Consider the following 18,390-nt stretch of genomic DNA (forward strand, 5'->3'; position numbering starts at 1 on the left):
GGGACTGGGCGCCGTGGAGCAGGGGGCGGCGCTCGTCGGGGAGTCTGTGGCCGCACAGGAGCCCATGGAGCGGGTGGGAGGCTCAGGCATGGCGGGCTGCAGGTCCCGAGCCCTGCCCCGCGGGAAGGCAGCTAAGGCCCGGCGAGAAATCAAGCACAGCGCCGGTGGGCTGGCACTGCTGGGGGACCCAGTACACCCTCCGCAGCCGCTGGCCCGGGTGCTAAGCCCCTCATTGCCCGGGGTCGGCGGGGTCGGCGGGGTCGGCGGGGTCGGCAGGGCCGGCCGGCTGCTCCGAGTGCAGGGCCCGCCAAGGCCACGCCCACCCGGAACTCCAGCTGGCCCGCAAGTGCGGCGCAGCCCGGGTTCCCGCTCGCGCCTCTCCCTCCACACCTCCCTGCAAGCTGAGGGAGCCGGCTCCGGCCTCGACCAGCCCAGAAAGGGGCTCCCACAGTGCAGCGGTGGGCTGAAGGGCTCCTCAAGTGCCGCCAAAGTGGGAGCCCAGGCAGAGGAGGCGCCCAGAGCGAGCGAGGGCTGTGAGGACTGCCAGCACGCTGTCACCTCTCCTAACCACCTGGACTCAGGTCAGCTCTTTCTTTCCCTCTTGTAAAATTCATCATTTGCATTTACATGTTGTTTCTAGTGTTTTTGCAAGAATAACATTTTTATTTTTATGTGGTAAATAGTAAAGTCCATGAATCGCCCCCCTTATGGTGCTTTCCTTGGATGTTTTGCATGGGAACGGCCTCCTGTCACGAGGTCAGAAAAACATCGATTTCCATTTCCCCCTAGTCCTGCCGTGGTTTCTGTCTTCACCCCATACAGCACTTACCTCCTTAATTGGCAAATGAGGTGAGGTAGGAGTCAAGCTGGAGACCTGCCCCAGAGGTGGACGATTCTGCAGCCCTTTACGGCCCTCTCTAAATGGAAATGCCACTGTGCCAGCTCCTGAATCCTAATGTGTGGAAGTGTCTGCCTGTGGCCTTTCTTATTTATTATACTCTTGCCTTAGCATCGAACTGTTTTAGTTTGTATTGCCTTATAGTCCTTTCCTCTCTCTCTTTTCAAAAAAGAAGGAACAGAGAATAAATAGCATGACTGAAGTCCATGCACCTACCAACTAGCATGAGCAACTATTAACATTCTGGAAGTTTCCTTCAGTTATCTCTCTTTTATAAAACAAATCCAGGGCTTCAGATAAAATTGAAGACCTCTCCAGGGTTTCTTCTCCTGTGGCTGACCCTCTGTGTCTCTCCCCAGAATCTCACTGTCATGAAGTTTGTGTCACTTTTCTTTTGCAATCAACATCATGTGTTTTTATTACCTAGATATATAGGTACACACGCACGTGCACACACACACACACATACATATGTCTAGCAATCATAATGCTGTTCTAAGTTTTTAAAATGTACGGATATAGCATTCTATCTTATTGGCTTTTACATTTTTTTTACTAGTATTTTTGACACCTAAAATTCATTGTTACTGTTTCGTTGTATTTTTTCATATCACTCCATAGAATGTTATCTACTCATTTCTTTGTGGACTGACACTTGCAGTGCTGTGGTGGACGTTTGTGTGATGTCATTGTGGAAGATGGCGTGTTCCTTTAGGATGCCTGCCTGGGAATGGAGCGTCTAACCTGCAGAGCATCCTCTGAGAATATCGGCAGAGTTTTTAGCAAAGATGTTGTGCCAGTTTATCCCCCGCTGGCTACATGCGTGTTCTGTTGATTTGCACATCCTTACCAATCCTTGGTGTGGCTGGAACTGGGGATGTTTACAATGCTGTTCACTGTGGTTTAATTTCCATTTCCTTGGTCACTTAGAAAAGTGGGACTCCGGCTGGGCGTGGTGGCTTATGCCTGTATTCCCAGCACTTTGGGAGGCTGAGGTGGGAGGATCACCTAAGATCAGGAGTTCGAGACCAGCCTGACCAGTATGGTGAAACACCGTCTCTACTGGAAAAAAAAAAAATTAGCCAGCCCTGGTGGCAGGCACCTATAATCCCAGCTACTCAGGAGGCTGAGGCTGGAGAATTGCTTGAGCCCGAGAGGTGGAGGTTGCAGTGAGCCGAGATTGTGCCACTGCACTCCAACCTGGGTGACAAAGCGAGACTCCATCCACCCCCCCCACCAAAAAAAAAGTGGAACCCCATTTGTAATTTCATTGACCATTGAACTTTCATCTTCCATAAAGCATCTCTGTGTTCTTGCTATTGGGCACTTTGCCCTTTCTTATTGAATTATAGGAGATCTTTACATATTCTGGATACTAGTCATATGGTGGTTTCAATGAAAACACCTTTTGCTAGTCTGTGGCTCATTTTGAGTTTATTTCTGGTGCCTTTTTCTTGTCAGAATTGTAAAGTATAATCCCTTTGTGTGATCAGTACTTTCCCCCAGGTGTTGTGCTGATTGTGTGTTGTCTAATGGACATGTTCTCACCATGAGAATACAAAGATGGTTTCCTCTATTTTCTTCTAAAGTTTTGTTCCCTGGCTGACTTTAATCCTCCGGAATTTGTATTTGCATATGGTATGATATAAGGATATCATTTCACTTCGCTTATTTGTTTTCACCATGGTTTTTTGATAGCCAGTTTTCCCCTGATTGACACCCTGACCACAGATCAACTTTCCTCACACGCATGGCCATGCTTTAAAACTCTTGACCTACCTCTGGTGAATTATCTATTACACATCTGTGAACCAGTATCATCTTATTTCAATTACTGAAATGTTATATTGATAACCCATATATATTGCATACATCAAAAGAGATTTATGTTCTCTTTTTACAGAATTATCTTTTTATACATTTGCTTTTTATAGAATGCTTTCAATTTTTTAATATAAATATTCTAAACGTAGAGAAAAGCATGGAGGGTAATACAGTGCCCTCTCAGGTACCTTCCGCCCTTGCTTTGTTAGTCTAACAGATTTTTGCTTCAGATCTTTTCTGTAAAGAAGGTTTGTTGCTGTTTTTAAGTGAAAAAGATCATTATGAACAGAGTGATACCCATTTTGTTCTCCCAACTCCCATTTTTCTTTTTCTTTAAGGTCATCCAATTCTGAACTTGTATCATTTTATATTTTTGCTGCATATGTCATGTTCATAAACAACTGATCGTATTTTCTGCAGGTTTCAGAGGTTTATTTTGAATTGATCCTGAGCTAGATACATGCTTTTATAGTTCATTCATTTTAACTGCTGTAGAGAGTTCCATTGTGTGCACAGGCCACACTTTTTTCATTCATTCTCTTTTGGTGAACTTTTAATTTGATCTGCTTTTTTCTATAATAATCAACCATTGTCCTGGAGCATATGTAGAGTATCTTTTTGTATCTGCATCTGAAGGAGTGACTTCTGGGTTATAAAAAACAGATTCAACAGGCCTTCTTTATCCATGGGGAACACGTACCAAGACCCCTAGGGGATGTATGAAGTCACAGATAGTGCCAAACTCTATAGACACCATGTTTTTTTTTTCCATCTAATAACCAAGGCAGCTCCTAAGTGGCGAAATGGGTGAAGAGTGTAGACAGCATGGATAGCTGGACGAAGGGATGATTCCAGGCAGAACTGGACAGGATGGAATGCAGTGGCTTGAGATTTCATCATGCTGCTCCGAACAGCATGCAATCAAAAACTTACAAATTATTTATTTCTGGAAGTTTCCATTTATTATTTTTGGACCATGGTTGAATGAGGATAACTGAAACTGTGGGAAGTCTGACTGTGGCTAAGGGGGAACTACTATATCTTCACTTTTGCTATTAATGACCTCATCTGCAAAGTGGTTGTTCCAGTTGATGTACCCAAGTATCATGAGACACACATCCTTGTGGGTACCCTTCTCTCCCTCCCTGTCTTTTGTCTCTCTATCTCTGAGACAACTTCTAGGAGGTTTGCCTATATGATTAGGCTTTCCAAAGAACCAGCTTTTAGTTTCGTTGACTGTTTTCTTATTTTATTTTATTTTTTTGAGATGGAGTTTCACTCTGTCACCCAGGCTGGAGTAAAATGGTGCAGTCTCGGATCACTGCAGTCTCCACTTCCTGGGTTCAAGTGATTCTCCTGCCTCAGCCTTCTGTGTAGCTGGGATTAAAGGCAACCGCCACCACACTCAGCTGAATTTTGTATTCTGCCTGCCTCGGCCTCCCAAAGTGCTGGGATTATAGGCGTGAGCCTCTGCACCCAGCCTTTGTTGACCCTTTTCATTTTAAGCTTGCTTTCTGTTTATCAATGTGAGCTCATCATCTTATTTATTTCCTTTCTTCTACCCTCTTGTGTCCATTCTGTTCTTTTTTCACCATCTAAAGTAGAATATTTCGTTCATTTATTTTCCATCTTTCTTTTTTTCTTCAGCATTTGAGGCTATATATTTTCCTGTAATCATTCCCCATCTTGTTTTTCTCATTATAAAATTGGGGTAATGATCTTATCTAGTTCATTAATTTTGTTTCCCATTTATTGATTTGAGCTTGCTATCTTTACTATTTCCTTCCTGCTTTATTATTTTTCTTCTTTCCTTCTTGTGCTTACTCTCTTCCTTCTCAGCCTCTAAAGTGGAACACTCATTGATGTGTAGTCTTTCTTATTTGTCACAGTGATATGGTTTGGCTGTGTCCCCACCGAAATCTCATCTTCAGTTGTAGCTCCCATAATCCCCACATGTCATGGAAAGGAACTGGTGGGAGGTAATTGAATCATGGGGGCGGGTTTTCCCATGCTGTTCTCGTGAGAGTGAATAAGTCTCATGAGATCTGATGGTTTTATAAAGGGCAGTTCCCCTGCGCACACTCTCTTGCCTGCCACCATGTAAGACGTGCCTTTGCTCCTCCTTAGCCTTTGCTCCTCCTTAGCCTTCTGCCATGATTGTGAGGCCTCTCCAGCCATGTGAAACTGTGAGTCCATGAAACCTCTTTCCTTTACAAATTACCCAGTCTCGGGTATGTCATTATTAGCAGTGTGAGAAGAGACTAATGCACACTGTCTTCAAGGGGATGCATCTTTCTGTGCTCATCATTCCAGGCCTCATATCTGTCTTCACTTTCAACACGTTTACTTTTGTCAGCCATCCCCTGCTCCCACCCTTTCTGTCCTCCAAGCCTAGGGGCCCCTGCTGTTTAGGGATTGTCTCACCACTTTTTCACATTTCCTTCTCGAGCCTTTGTAAAACCTCACGTCTATGTGGGTGTCTGCTGGCAGTGTGACCCTCTTCCAGGTGAAGCTCTGAGAGGCCAGAGGCCTTAGCTGTCTTGCTCTCTCCTGCATCCTTAGCACTCAGCAGGCATCCTGGGTCTTGGTAGAATCCTGACAACATTGGTGACTGATTTGGGGCAAGGGAGGTATAGGGAAGCATAAGTGGTTTGTCCATGCTGTGGCATGTGTCAGAATTTTATTCCTTTTTATGGCCAAATAATATTTCAGTGCATGTGTATACTACATTTTGTTTATCCATTTGTCTGTTGATAGGCATGTGGGTTGCTTCCACCTCTTGGCGATTGTAAGTTGCCCAATACTTTACTGTGTTGACACACCACTGAGTTTCAGGAATCTGTGTTATCATTGCTTCCACTTCACAGTTGAGGAATCTGATTCCTAGGGACTAGGGGAATTTTATTTCTTCAAGGTACATGGAAAGTGACAAAGAAGACAGGTGGACCTCCACTAAGACATTCAATCTGTGGGCTCAGGGATTTGGTCTGGCTTAGTCATTATGGCATCCCTGGTTCTAGAACAGTCATTGACACATAGCAGATGCTCCACAGAGATTTGTAGACTGAGTGGCTGACCCACAGGCCCCCTTCTGAAACCTTGTTCTGTAACCTTCTCCTAAACCACGCTCTGTCTTTGTGCCTCTTTCTTGCAAGTGCTTTGTGATTATTGCCCGACAGAGTTCTGCAGTGAAGACAGATGAGTTTCATGAATCCTCATCAGGAATTCAGAGGGCTGTTTAGCAGTTCCACACCCAGATCACCAGGTAGAACACTTCTGCCTAATGAAGGTCACTGAGCCCACCTTCCCATGGCTGTTCTTACTAATGAGATCTGGAGGCTACACCTGGCAGTGCTCTGAGGCCAAAAGGTTGTGTGGATTACAGAACTCTGCTTGCAAATGAATGTTTGGTGATCCCTCCCTTGAATCAGGCAGCAGTTACTCCCTTGTAGTAACTCCTTATTTAAATAAACTTGGAAAAAGTGACAACTCCAATCAAACTTACAGCAGACTTTTTGCCCCCTCCCCTTGGAAAGGCTGAAGTGACATGGTGGTTTCTAAGGTAACCAACAATAGACATCATGATTATTAAGTGGCACAGTGAGCAGAAATGGCATGCCGGGCCACTGCAAGGCCACCCATCAGCCTTGGATGGGAGCAATAGTTTTTCCTCCAAGGCCTCCTTTTGTTCTACTTTCCTCCCCATCAGTTATAAAGCAAGGTAATTCTAGCCAGATGATTCCCAAATAGGAGGTGCTGCTCTCCTTGTTGCTTTCTGGTTGGATTAATTTTGTGTACGCAGGTTGAGAATGGAGGGAAATTTTTCACACTGCAGAATGGTCCCTGCCTTCCTGTAAGACAGAAATGCTGAGAAAGTTGAAACCAGGGAAAGGCTGAAGGGCTTACAATGCATTCGCCCACCTCTGCATCCCGATAACCCAGCCCTGCCTGCCCCAAATGCCCAGTCTTACTTGCAGTGTAGACCACTGCCTTGTCTTTCAGATTAAGTCTGCATGTGGCTCCAGTGACACAATTTATTGCGTTCAACTTCAGTCTCCCTAGGGTGTTGTACCTCCTGTTCTGCCACTTCCTGTCTTGTGTCCTACTTCCCATTCTATGTTCCATTTTTTGTTCTATGCTCCACTTTCTGTTCTGTGTTCCACTTCCTGTTCTAAGTATGCCCCACTTTGTGTTCTGTGTTCCACTTCCTGTTCTGAGTAAGTCCCACTTCCTGTTCTATGTTCCACTTTTTGTTCTATGCTCCACTTCCTGTTCTGTGTTCCACTTCCTGTTCTGAGTATGCCCCACTTCGTGTTCTGTATCCCCTTTCATGTCCTATGACCCACTTCCTATCCTGTGTCCCACTTCCTGTTCTGAATTATCCCTTCCTGTTCTGGACCCTTCTGCTTCAGTAGGCACTTGAGTACTGGGAGTGCACAAGGACGTGTCCTTCATCTGCTCTTCTACATACTCATCTTGGGACCTCCCACCTTGCTTCTGACACATTCTGGGCAGTGCACTTGGGCCCAGTGCCGTTTTTCCTGCTCCTCAAATATATCAAGATTGTTCCCAGCTCAAGGCTGATGCCCTTCTCATTTCTTCTGCCAATACATTTCTTCCCACAGTGACTCTTAAGGCTGCTTTTCCACAATGTTCAGCCCTCCTGTAAAATGTTGCCCATCCTGACCATCCTCTCTCGCTTCCACACCGGCATGTATGGCCCCCATTCCTGCCTCCCCTTGGCTCTAGATCCATGTTGTCCAATGTGACAGCCATGAACCCCATGTGGCCACTTAGCCCATGAAGTGTGGCTGGTCTGCATGGAGATGAGCTGTGAGTGGGAACTACACTCCAGATTTCAAAGACTTATTTTGAAAAGAAGAAAGTAAAATGGCTCAATATTTTGTTTTTACTGGTTACTTATTGAAATAATATTTTTGATCTATTGAGTTAAATGATCTATATTATTAAAAAAATAATTTCACTCAAAGGGTACAAAGTTTTAGTTAAATAGGAGGAATAAGTCCTGGAGACCTATTGTACGGCATGGTGACTGTAGTTAACAATAAATAACATATTGTACACTTCAAGATTTCTCAGAGTAGGTTTTAAAAGTTCTCACTACAAAAATAAACACACGAGGGGATAGATAAGTTAATTAGCTTGATTTATTTATTCCACAGTGTATACATATATCAAAACATCTCCTTGTACACCATAAATATATATACATTTTAATTGTCAATTAAAAACATAAATTAAAAATCGATTTCACTTTTTAAAATACGTTTAAACATATGGCTACTATAAAATTTAAAGTTGCATTCATGGCTCACATTTGTGGCTTATTATGTCTGTACTGGGGGGCAGCATAGCTCTAAAGCCAAATGACTGGGTTTGCAGCTGTGCTGACTCTTATTAGCTGTGAAGCCTGTGAAATTTCCTTAACAAGCCCATGCCTCAGTTTTTCCTCTGCACAGTGGAGAGAAGGATATTAAGCATGTGAAGCCCTTCCACAGGGCTGAACGCATTATGATAAGTCCTCACTTAACATTAGCTGTTAGTACTATTCATTTCATTTGTGCATTTGAATGACCTTGTTTTATTTTCCCTCCTCACACTTAGCAGTCCAGGAGATGACTCTGTTTAATCATTTGTGCACTTATTTCTGTTTGGTGCTGCTTTTAGGTGTCAGCTCTGTGAACACAGGGACTTGCCTGTTTTGCACACAGTGTGTCCTCAATCCTGTTCTGGGCCCCCCCTCACAGTAGGAGGTGCTGCTCAGGCAATGCATGCTCAGGCACACAGGACTGCTCAGGCAATGCGTGCTGAGCAAATGAATACATGAATGAAGCTGTGCTGTGATCCCTCATGCCTTCTCATCCTGTCCTGACACTTGCACCCACTCTTTTGAAAAGAAGCCATTAGTGGGTGGCATAAGTACGTGTTTGTGACATGAGTGGATGCATAAACAGAAAGGCAGTGGTGGAGGATGGGGGAGAATGCATGAAGTTCTGCAGTGTTGAGAGGAGAGAAATACTCCCGCAGCCCAGGCTGCATGCCCTCGGCCTGATGGGATCCCAGGTGAGGATGGAGTGAGGCTGCTGGGGGCTTGGTGAGTGAGAACGTCAGGACATGAATGACCTTTGTCTTCGTGCTGACACACCACTGCAAGCTCAGGGTCTGGTTCTGAGGAAGGCATGAACATGGGTGAAGTTGGGCGCCACAGTCCGGGAGAGCCTGTTCAATTGAATTCGCCACCAATATCATCTGGGTGAGCTTTTGTGAGATACTCAGCTGCTGCTTGGAGCCCCTGCTCACCATCTGGAAATGAGGATGCTACACCTACCCAGCAGAACCGATGTGCAGTGCCTCAGGGGAGAAAGGCAGCAGGAAGGAGGTCGGATCAGTGGGCCCTGGACACCCTGCCTCCCCGGCTGTGGGGCTTGTGGCTGCCTCTCCAGGTCCCAGCCCAGCTCTCAGACCAACTTCTCAGTGAGGCATGAAAAACCAATGATGATAGAATGCTGCTTAGACATTACCCCCTAAAGATAGTTTTTAATTAATTTGCATGAATGTTTCTTTCTCAATGACTAATTGATTGATTGAGTTCCCATATTGTTCTCCGAAGGATAGCTCTTTTCACAATTGCAGCTGCTCTTTCATTCAGCCGGCTTCCCTCAGGGCCTACTTGGGGCAGGGCTGGGGCTGGGCGTGGAGACCCAACCATGGTCAGTCCAGTCCTGGCCCACGGTCAACTCTTATCTGCTGGGGGAGGCAGCCAGCAGACAGGAGCCAGGACTGTGGGGCAGGGCCTGAGTGGGGAGGGCTAAGTCAGCTCCCAGGGTGACCCAGCTCCTGCTGAGACCTCTCTGCCAGCAAAGAGGTCACTAAGGGAAGTCCGGCCCTCCCCTTTTCCTGACGGCTGGTTTATCTGTCTGTTCCTGCCCCTCCTCTTGCTGCTCAGTCGTTGAGGTGCTTTCCACCAGCTCCCTTTGACTTGGTCTTACCTCTGCTGCTTAGCAGAGAGGTCTCAGCAGGAGCTGGGTCACCCTGGGAGCTGACAAACAAGGAATTAAATATCTTTGGCTCTGGTTCAAGGTCACTGGTTGCTGTGGGTGACAGAGGTGGTGAGATAGGTGGTTGTCGACAAAGACTCTTTGCTTGATCGAACTTTTTCTGGCTCCTCTGAGCCTCTTCTGCACTCAGCCTTGGCCTGATTAGCCCCATTTCAGCAGAGTCCTGCTAAGTCAGTTTGCTGAGCATCCTTTCACACTTGGTATCTACTCCAGCTCCTCTTTCCTTCTTGATATCTGATCACCTCTAGGAAGAATCCTATTGGGCCAGTTTAGCAAGAATTTTCTACCCTTGATACCTACTCAAGTCCCTCTGGGTCATTTTCCATCCTGTCCTTGCTGAATTCAGAGTTGAGCCCAATCTCTCCCCTCTATGGCAGTAGTCTCAAATAAAGCTTGTCTTGCCATTTTAAACAAGTGTCTGATGAATAATTTTTCTATTACAGTGGGAAGAGATGGGGAACAATGGAGAAGAATGAGGAGGGGCAGGATAAAGTCTTTGTAAGGCAGAGGGGTTTACATTTTCTGTAAAGACCACAGTGCGCCTCACCCTGAGTTAAATGCTCAAAAGCTTCCAGAAAGAGAAAAGTCCAGGCCCTTCTTCTGAGGACCAGAGGAACCACCTGTGTAGTTTAGGGTGAGCCCTGAGCTGAGTTCAAGTCTCCTTCCAAACCCCCCGATCTGTGCCCCGGCTGGACCTCAGTTGCCCTATGTGTGAAGTGGACCAATGAGGAAGGCAGCCAGTGTTTCCTGCATGTTGCTGTCCAAGCTTCCTACAGCACCCAGGGGCCATGGAATTATAACTGGCTACTGGACTGTGAAGTACTAGTGAGATGGATGCTGACCCCAGGCGCTCTTTTTGGTGTGTCCTCTCCTGACACAGAAACAGTGGGGCAGGGGCTGAAATCATTTACTAATGAGGGCTGGGGGGCTCAGAGAGGTGGAGGGCTCAAGGTCACACAACACTTAGTGGCGGTGGGCTGAGCTGGGATGCAGCCTTCATCCCCTCAGACACTGCCTCCTTATCAGCTGCACAGCAAATGCGTATGGAGCCCCTGGCTTTGCTCTCGCATCAGGCCGGCATCTGACCCTCAGAACCCAGCCACTTCTCTCTGTAACTGCATCAGATTCCTTTATTCTTTCTGAGCTGTGACCCAGAAAAACCCCATTTATGGAGCACAAAGCTTGCTGCCTGCCTGGAATTCACGAGCAAGCACATAATCACTCCCTTTGGATACCCGGTGCTTCGGGTGGAGAAGGAGGCCCTGCCAGTAGGAACCAGACCAAATGGGCTGAAGGTGCAGGAGCACGTGGGGCCCATCTCTCTGCACCTGGGATCTGTAGTGCTCAGGACCTGGCACCAGGCAGAATTTGTTTTCTTGCTTTGAATGGATAAAAGATGGAGCCTTACAAAAGCAATGGCCTGAGCAGAGGAGGCAGCCCCATTAGGAGATATGCCTTGGAGCTGAGCCCTTTTGGGGACAGGCTGATGGGACATAGGAGCAGAGGGCTCCAGAAGAAGGACCAGGGATCAGAAATATTAAAGAGTCCTCAGAGGCAGGTTGAGCCTCCACCTTCACCTGTTAGAGATTGTCTGGAAATCTGGTGCAAATCCTATACCCAGGAGTGGGGGCTCCCCAGGCACTGAAGGCACAGAGTCTTCATGATCAGTAAACCAGTGCTGTGTAGAGGTGGACAGCACTCCCTGTCAGGAAAACAAATGCATTTCTCTGTTTTCCTAGAAGTTTGGAAATCCGGGCTCCTGCCTTTTAGTTACAAAGCACCTGGGCCCCTTTGCTAGGCACTGACTGAGAATCCAAGCAGGGCAGACCTATGCTGGGAGCTGAATCCATACTGATGACCAACCCAGGCCTTTTCCTGGGAGCTTCCCAGTCCAGTGAAGGGCACAGACTAGAACCAGAAATGTTCCAAAAATGGTGTGGCAAGTGCATGGCTGAACCCAGGAAACTGGGGTCAGAGAGAGAGAGGAGGTGGCTACTGGCCTAAGACTTGAAACAAGACAGTGATTTCACCAACTTTCTAAATTGGAAAGAGCAGTTTAGACAGAACGGGCAAATCTGCAAAGGCACAGTGTTGAGGTCCCCAAATATAATTGGTTCTTTTTTAGAGGCATCAATCCCATTCATGAGACCACCATCCTAATGAGCTAATCACCTCCTAAATGTCCCCCTTCTTAATTCTGTTGCACTGGGGATTAAGTTTCAACATGAATTTTGGAGAGGCCACCATCATCCAATCCATAGCAGAAAGCAAATCCTGAATGGGATGCATGGAGCAGCTCCACGAGGGCCCTGGAAAGGAAATAACAGCAGGCAGATTGGCGAAGTAGAGAAGAATTTGAAGAAGCGCCAAACTGGTGGTTAGGTCCCCATTTTATTTTCCTCTGCTATTGCCCAGACTGGACTTGAAGTCTGCATGAAATATCAAAGAATGCACCAGTTACAGAGAAAAAGAGCTTAAAGAAGAACCTTTGATTTCTGGCCAGAGGAATGGGAAAGTATACACCAATGGTCCAGAGACAGAGGGGAAAATTCATTGTTTTTTCCCCCCTTTTATTCATTTTCTCTTGCCCCAGCTACCCAGGCAATCTTTCTAGGGTGCAAAAGAAGTGGAGGCTAGAAAGAAACTCCAAACACTTAGGAAAGGCAATACTTTCCTATGACTAGGGGTGGTAATAGAAGCAATAGAATGAGTTTCTGTTCCTGTTTTTCCTCTCATCCTGCTGTTTGACCTAGACACAATGTGGTTTTGGAAAATAATAGCAGAGCAGAAAAATGTTAGCCTCAGGTTTCTGGCTCAAGGACTGCAAAAGGGAGCTCCAGGGAACCAAAAAGTGTTGGAGACATCATGAAGAGAAAGGAGACCAAGGAGCTGTCCTATAAAACTATGTATAAACTCTTGAGTTCACCTTCAAGCTGTGCATGAATGGATCTGACCTTCAATAACAACCCGGAGACTTTGAGAGCTGAACTACGGACTACACCATTGCCCAAGTCTGAGATTGGCCACTCGATGGCTCACACTGGAAAATCTTAATAGCACTGCAAAGCATTTAAAAACTTTTCAAACACAGAAAAAATGGTCAGAACTATGTTCTGAACATAACCAGATTGATTATCTGCTAAACAAAATCATCAACTATATAATACAGTATTTAAAATTTTCAAGATATAATCCAAAATTAATTGGTATACAAAGAACTAGGACAGAGATAGCTTGTAAGGTAAAAGTTAATCACAGACACCAACACCAAGATGACACTTACGTTGAAATTATTAGAAAAACACTTTAAAATAGCTATCAAAACCATGCTCTGTGAAGTAATGGCAAACACTTGGAAACAAATGGAAAGGAAGAAAGTCTTCACAAGGAAAAATAACTTATAATGAAGAATAAAATAAAAATCTTAGGACCAAAGAATATAATAACTGAAATTTTAAATATTCAAATGAATTTGATAGCAGATTGGAGATGACAAAGAGGAAACTGGAAGATAAGTTAATATAAAGTATCAATTCTGAATCAGAAAGAAAACATATTAAGAAAATGTATGGAACCCCAGGGACCTGTGAAAGAAAAACAAAGTTCTAACATTTATGTAATTAGAGTCCCAGAGAAGTAAGAATAAGATACAGGAAAAAAAAAATACTTGAAAAAAAAATACTGGTTTAAAACTTCCCAAATTTGGGGAAAGACATAAACTTACAGATTCAAGAACAAGTTAAACTCAAAGAAATTCTTCACCAGAAAAATAATAATCAAACTGCTGAAAACTAAAAAAAAAAAAAAAAAGGTATCCAGAGAAACACACTGAATAGAATGTAAGGTAGTAATCATTCAAATAACTGCAGATTTCTCATGACAAAACAGGAAGACTAGAAGGAACGAAGTGACATCACGTTGTTAAGTACTGAGAAAAAGAAGTATTGACCCAGAATTCTAGATTCCACAGCAATATCTTTCAGGAGTGAAAGAGACAGATGAAGAAAGTTTAAGATAACTTGTGGCTAGTAGGCCTGCTTTAAAATAAATACTGAAGGAAGCTTTTCAGAACTAAGAAAAATTATACCAGACAGATATTTGGAACATTGAGAATGAAGGAAGAGCAAAGGAAATGGTGACTATCTAGGTAAACATAATGATACATTATTTTCCTCTTAAGTTCTTTAAAATAAGTATGATTACTGAAAGGAAAAATTATTGAGATTTTCAATGATTGTAAACATGATATACATAAATGCTACCACATACAAGAAATGGTAAAGAAACTATCATGGTCAGGTTTCTATATTCCACTTGAAGTGGTAAAATGTTAATTCATACTTAACTATGAAAAGCATGTACATTATAACTCCTATGACAATCACTAAAATCTACACAAAAGTTACAGGATAGTACTAAATAGATAAAATAATATACTAAAATATTAAAATAATGCAGTCAGACAAAACAACAACAGAAAGGTAAGTAGTCTAAATACACATGCCAATTAAAAGACAGAAATTGGAAGTAAGTCATAAAAACCACATATGGTGTGATTTCATTTATGTGAAATGTCCAGAATAGGCAAATTCACAGAGAGAGAAAGTAAATTAGTGGGTGCCTGGGGCTGATTCAGGGGAAAAATTGAATGGCTGGTAATGAGTATGGAGCCTCTTTTTGAGGTGTTTAAAATGTTCTAAAATTAGATTGTGGTGATGATTACACAATTCTGTGAATATACTGAAAAGCAAGCAACTGTATACCTTAAATGAGTTAATTATATGGCATTTGAAATATAGCTCATAATACTGTAAAAATTGACACATTAGAAAATAAAATAGTATAATTATATTTTAAAAGATAATCAAAATGGATGAAAGACACAATTATATGGTCTTTAAAAATTCCACTTTGAGTATAATAATATGGGTAAGTTAAAAGTAAAACGATGGATAAAGATATATAATGTACACATTAATCAAAGGAAACCTGAAATGGTTATGCTAATACCATGTGTTGACTTCAGAACAAAAAAAAAGATCAGAGATAAAGAGGGGTATTTCAGAATAATAAAAGGGCTAAATTACCAATCAAGAAGATATAATAACCCTAAATTGGTTTGCACCTAAAAATAGAGCTTCAAAATATATGAAGCAAAAACTGGTAGAACTGAAAGGAGAAATGAACAAATTGGTAATTATATTTGGAGACTTCAACACATCCTTGTTAGTGGTCAATAGAACAAGTAGATGGAAATCCTGGAAAAATGTAGAAGACTGAACTACACCTTTAGTCCCATCCACTAAATCAATCAATATAATTCACCATATTAAAAGAATAAAAAGAAAAACCATATGATTAACCAAATTTTTGCAAAAAAAAATTTGACAAAATTCAATTCCTTTCATGACAAAAACTGTCAACAAACTAGGAATAGGAAATGTCAGAAATTTTCTTCACCTGATAAAGGACATCTTCCAAAAACCTACAGCTAACGTCGTACTTAATGAAAATCTCAATGCTTTCTTCCTAAGATTAGGAATAAGACAAAGGATGTACACTTTCATCACTTCTATTTAACATCAGCTACTAGAGGTCCTAGGCAGTGCATTAAAGCAAAAGAAAGAGAAAAAGAAGAAAGAAAAAAGGAAGAAAAGAAAGAAAGGAAGAAAGAAAGAGCATACACATTGAACAGGAAGAAATAAAATTGTCACTATTCACGTATGAAGCTATTATGTATATGGAAAATCTTAAGGAATCTTTTGAAAAGTTGCTACAATAAATACATTTACCACAGATGCAAGATAAAAGGTCAATATAAAAATTATATTTTTACATATTAACAATGAGCATTTGGAAACCCAAATTAATAGAAATAACACTACTAAAAATAGTTTCATACAAAGTGGAATACTGGGCTGTAAACCTAACAAATACGTACAGAATTAGTATGCTAGAAACATCAAAACATGGATTAAGAAATCAAAGACCTACATAAATGGAGAGATACTATATTCGTGGATAGGAAGACTCAATATAGCTAAGATTCAAATTCTTCCCATATGGACCTATAGATTTAATGCCGTTTCAACAAAAATCCAGGCTGGGTTTTTGTTTTTTGGAGACATAAACTAATTCCAAAATGTGTAAGGAAAACAAAAGGAACTACAATAGCCAAAACAACTTTTAAAGAGAGGAATCAAGTTGGAAAAACTATACTACCTAATTTTAAGACTTATTTTAAAACAACAGTAATCAAGACAATGTGATATGGCAAAGGGATAGATCTATGAATCAAAGGAACAGGATGGAAAATACAGAAACAGGCCCACATCAGTATGTGTAATTGACTCCCGACAAAGGTTCACTAGAGAAAGGATTATCTTTTCAACAAATGGTGCTGGAACAATTGGGCATTTGTATATAAAAAAGAACCTGGATTTAAACTTTACAATTCATACAAAAATCAGTTCAAAGAGAGTTATAGATCTATGTAAAAGTGCAATTATAAACTTTTTAGAAGAAAAATTATAGGGGTAAAATATTTACGACCTGTTAGGCAAGGAACACGAAAAATATGGCTTATAAAAGGAAAAGAAAGATAAATAAGACCTTATCAAAACAAAAGATTTTGCTCGGTAAAAGACCTTGTTAAAAGGATAAAAAGACAAATTCCAGACTAGGAGAGAGTATTTGCAAGTCACATATTTGATAAAAGACCTCTATTCAGAGTATATTTTTTAAAAGCCTCTCAAATTCAACAGTTAGAAACAAACAATCCGATGGAGATAAAATAAGCATAAGATTTCAACAGATGCTTCTTCAAGTTAAGACATACAGATGGCAAAAAGGAACATGGAAAGATACTCAACATTATTAGCCATTAGGGAAATGCAAATTAAAACCACCATGAGATGTCTCTACACACTTATTGTACAAGGTAAAATTAAAAATCTGACAGTATCAAGAGCTGCTGAGGATGTGGAACTACTGGAATACACATATATTGCTGATGTGTCATATATTGTTGAATGCAAAATAGTACACAGAGCTATTCTGGAAAACAGTTTGGCAATTTCTTATAAAATTAATCATGTACTTACCGTGTGACCCAGCAATCCAATCCCATTCTTAGGTATTTACTACGGAGAAATGAAAGCTCTGCACATGTATGTTTACAGCAGCTTTATTCATAATCATGAAAAAGTAGAGAGAACCCAAGGGTCCCCTAGCAGGTAAATGGACAGACTGTACTGCCTCCATGTGACACAGTCTATGTGTCAATAAAAAATAAATGAATATTTATAGATGCAACAACATGGATACATTTCAAGGGCGTTAGGCTACGGGAAAGAAGACAGTCTCACCGTATGATTCCACTTATATCATCCCTAGAAAGGCTAAATGAGAAAGACAAAGAATAGCTCAGTGGTTTCTAGGTTACAGGGGTTGGGGGAAGCTTCAGGGAATAATTTGGGGGTGATGAGATTGTTCTCTACCTTGATTATAGTGGCAGTTACGTGAATCTGTGTGTGTTAAATCTCATTGAACTGTAAACCAAAAAAGTCATTTTACTGCATGTTAATAATGTTAAAATTTTTACTATAAATTATTTTTTAGAATTATTATTAAATAATAAGTGTTCTATGTGTTTCTACTACAACTTTCTTTTTAATATTTGTTTTATTTCAATAGCTTTAGGGGTACAAATGATTGTTGGTTACCTGGATGAATTGTATAGCGGTGCAGTCTGGGGTTTTTGTGTACCTGTCATCCTAATAGTGTACACTGTATACAAAAGGTAATATTTCATCCTTACCCCTTTCCCACCTTCCCCTCTTCTGAGTCTCCAATGTCCATAATACCACTCTGCATGCCATGGCATACCAAAAGCTTAGCTCCCACTTCTAAGTGAGAATATGTGGTATTTGATTTTCTGTAGCTGAGTTACTTCACTTAGGATAATGGCCTCCAGTTCCATACAAATTGCTGCAAAATACATTATTTTGTTCTGTTTTATGGCTGAGTAGTTTTATTATATAAATATATATATGTATATATATACACACACCTAAACCATTGCAGGACCATATAAATATATATCACATTTATATATACATTAAATATGCCATATATATTATATATATTTTATATATATATATCACATTTTCTTTATCCACTAATTGATTGAAGGGCACTTAGATTGATTCTATATCTGCAACTGTGAATTGTGCTGTGATCAACATGCTTGTGTAGATGTCTTTTTTATATACTGACTTCTTTTCCTTTGAGTAGATACCCAGTAATGGGATTGGTGAATTGAATGGTAGATCTACTTTCAGTTTTTTGAGAAATCTCCATACTGTTTTCCATAGTGGTTGTATTAATTTACATTCCCACCAGCAGTGTATAAGTGTTCCCTTTTAACTTATATCCGTGCCAACATCTATTGTTGTGATGGTTAATATTAGTTGTCAATTTGATTGGATTGAGGGATGCCTAGATGGCTGGTAAACTATTGCTTCTGAGTGTGTCTGTGAGGGTGCTGGCAGAGGAGATTGACGTTTGGGTCGGTGGACTGGGAGAGGA

The sequence above is a fragment of the Pan paniscus genome, chromosome 23, assembly GCF_029289425.2.
Source record: "Pan paniscus chromosome 23, NHGRI_mPanPan1-v2.0_pri, whole genome shotgun sequence".
Taxonomy (NCBI): Eukaryota; Metazoa; Chordata; class Mammalia; order Primates; family Hominidae; genus Pan; species Pan paniscus.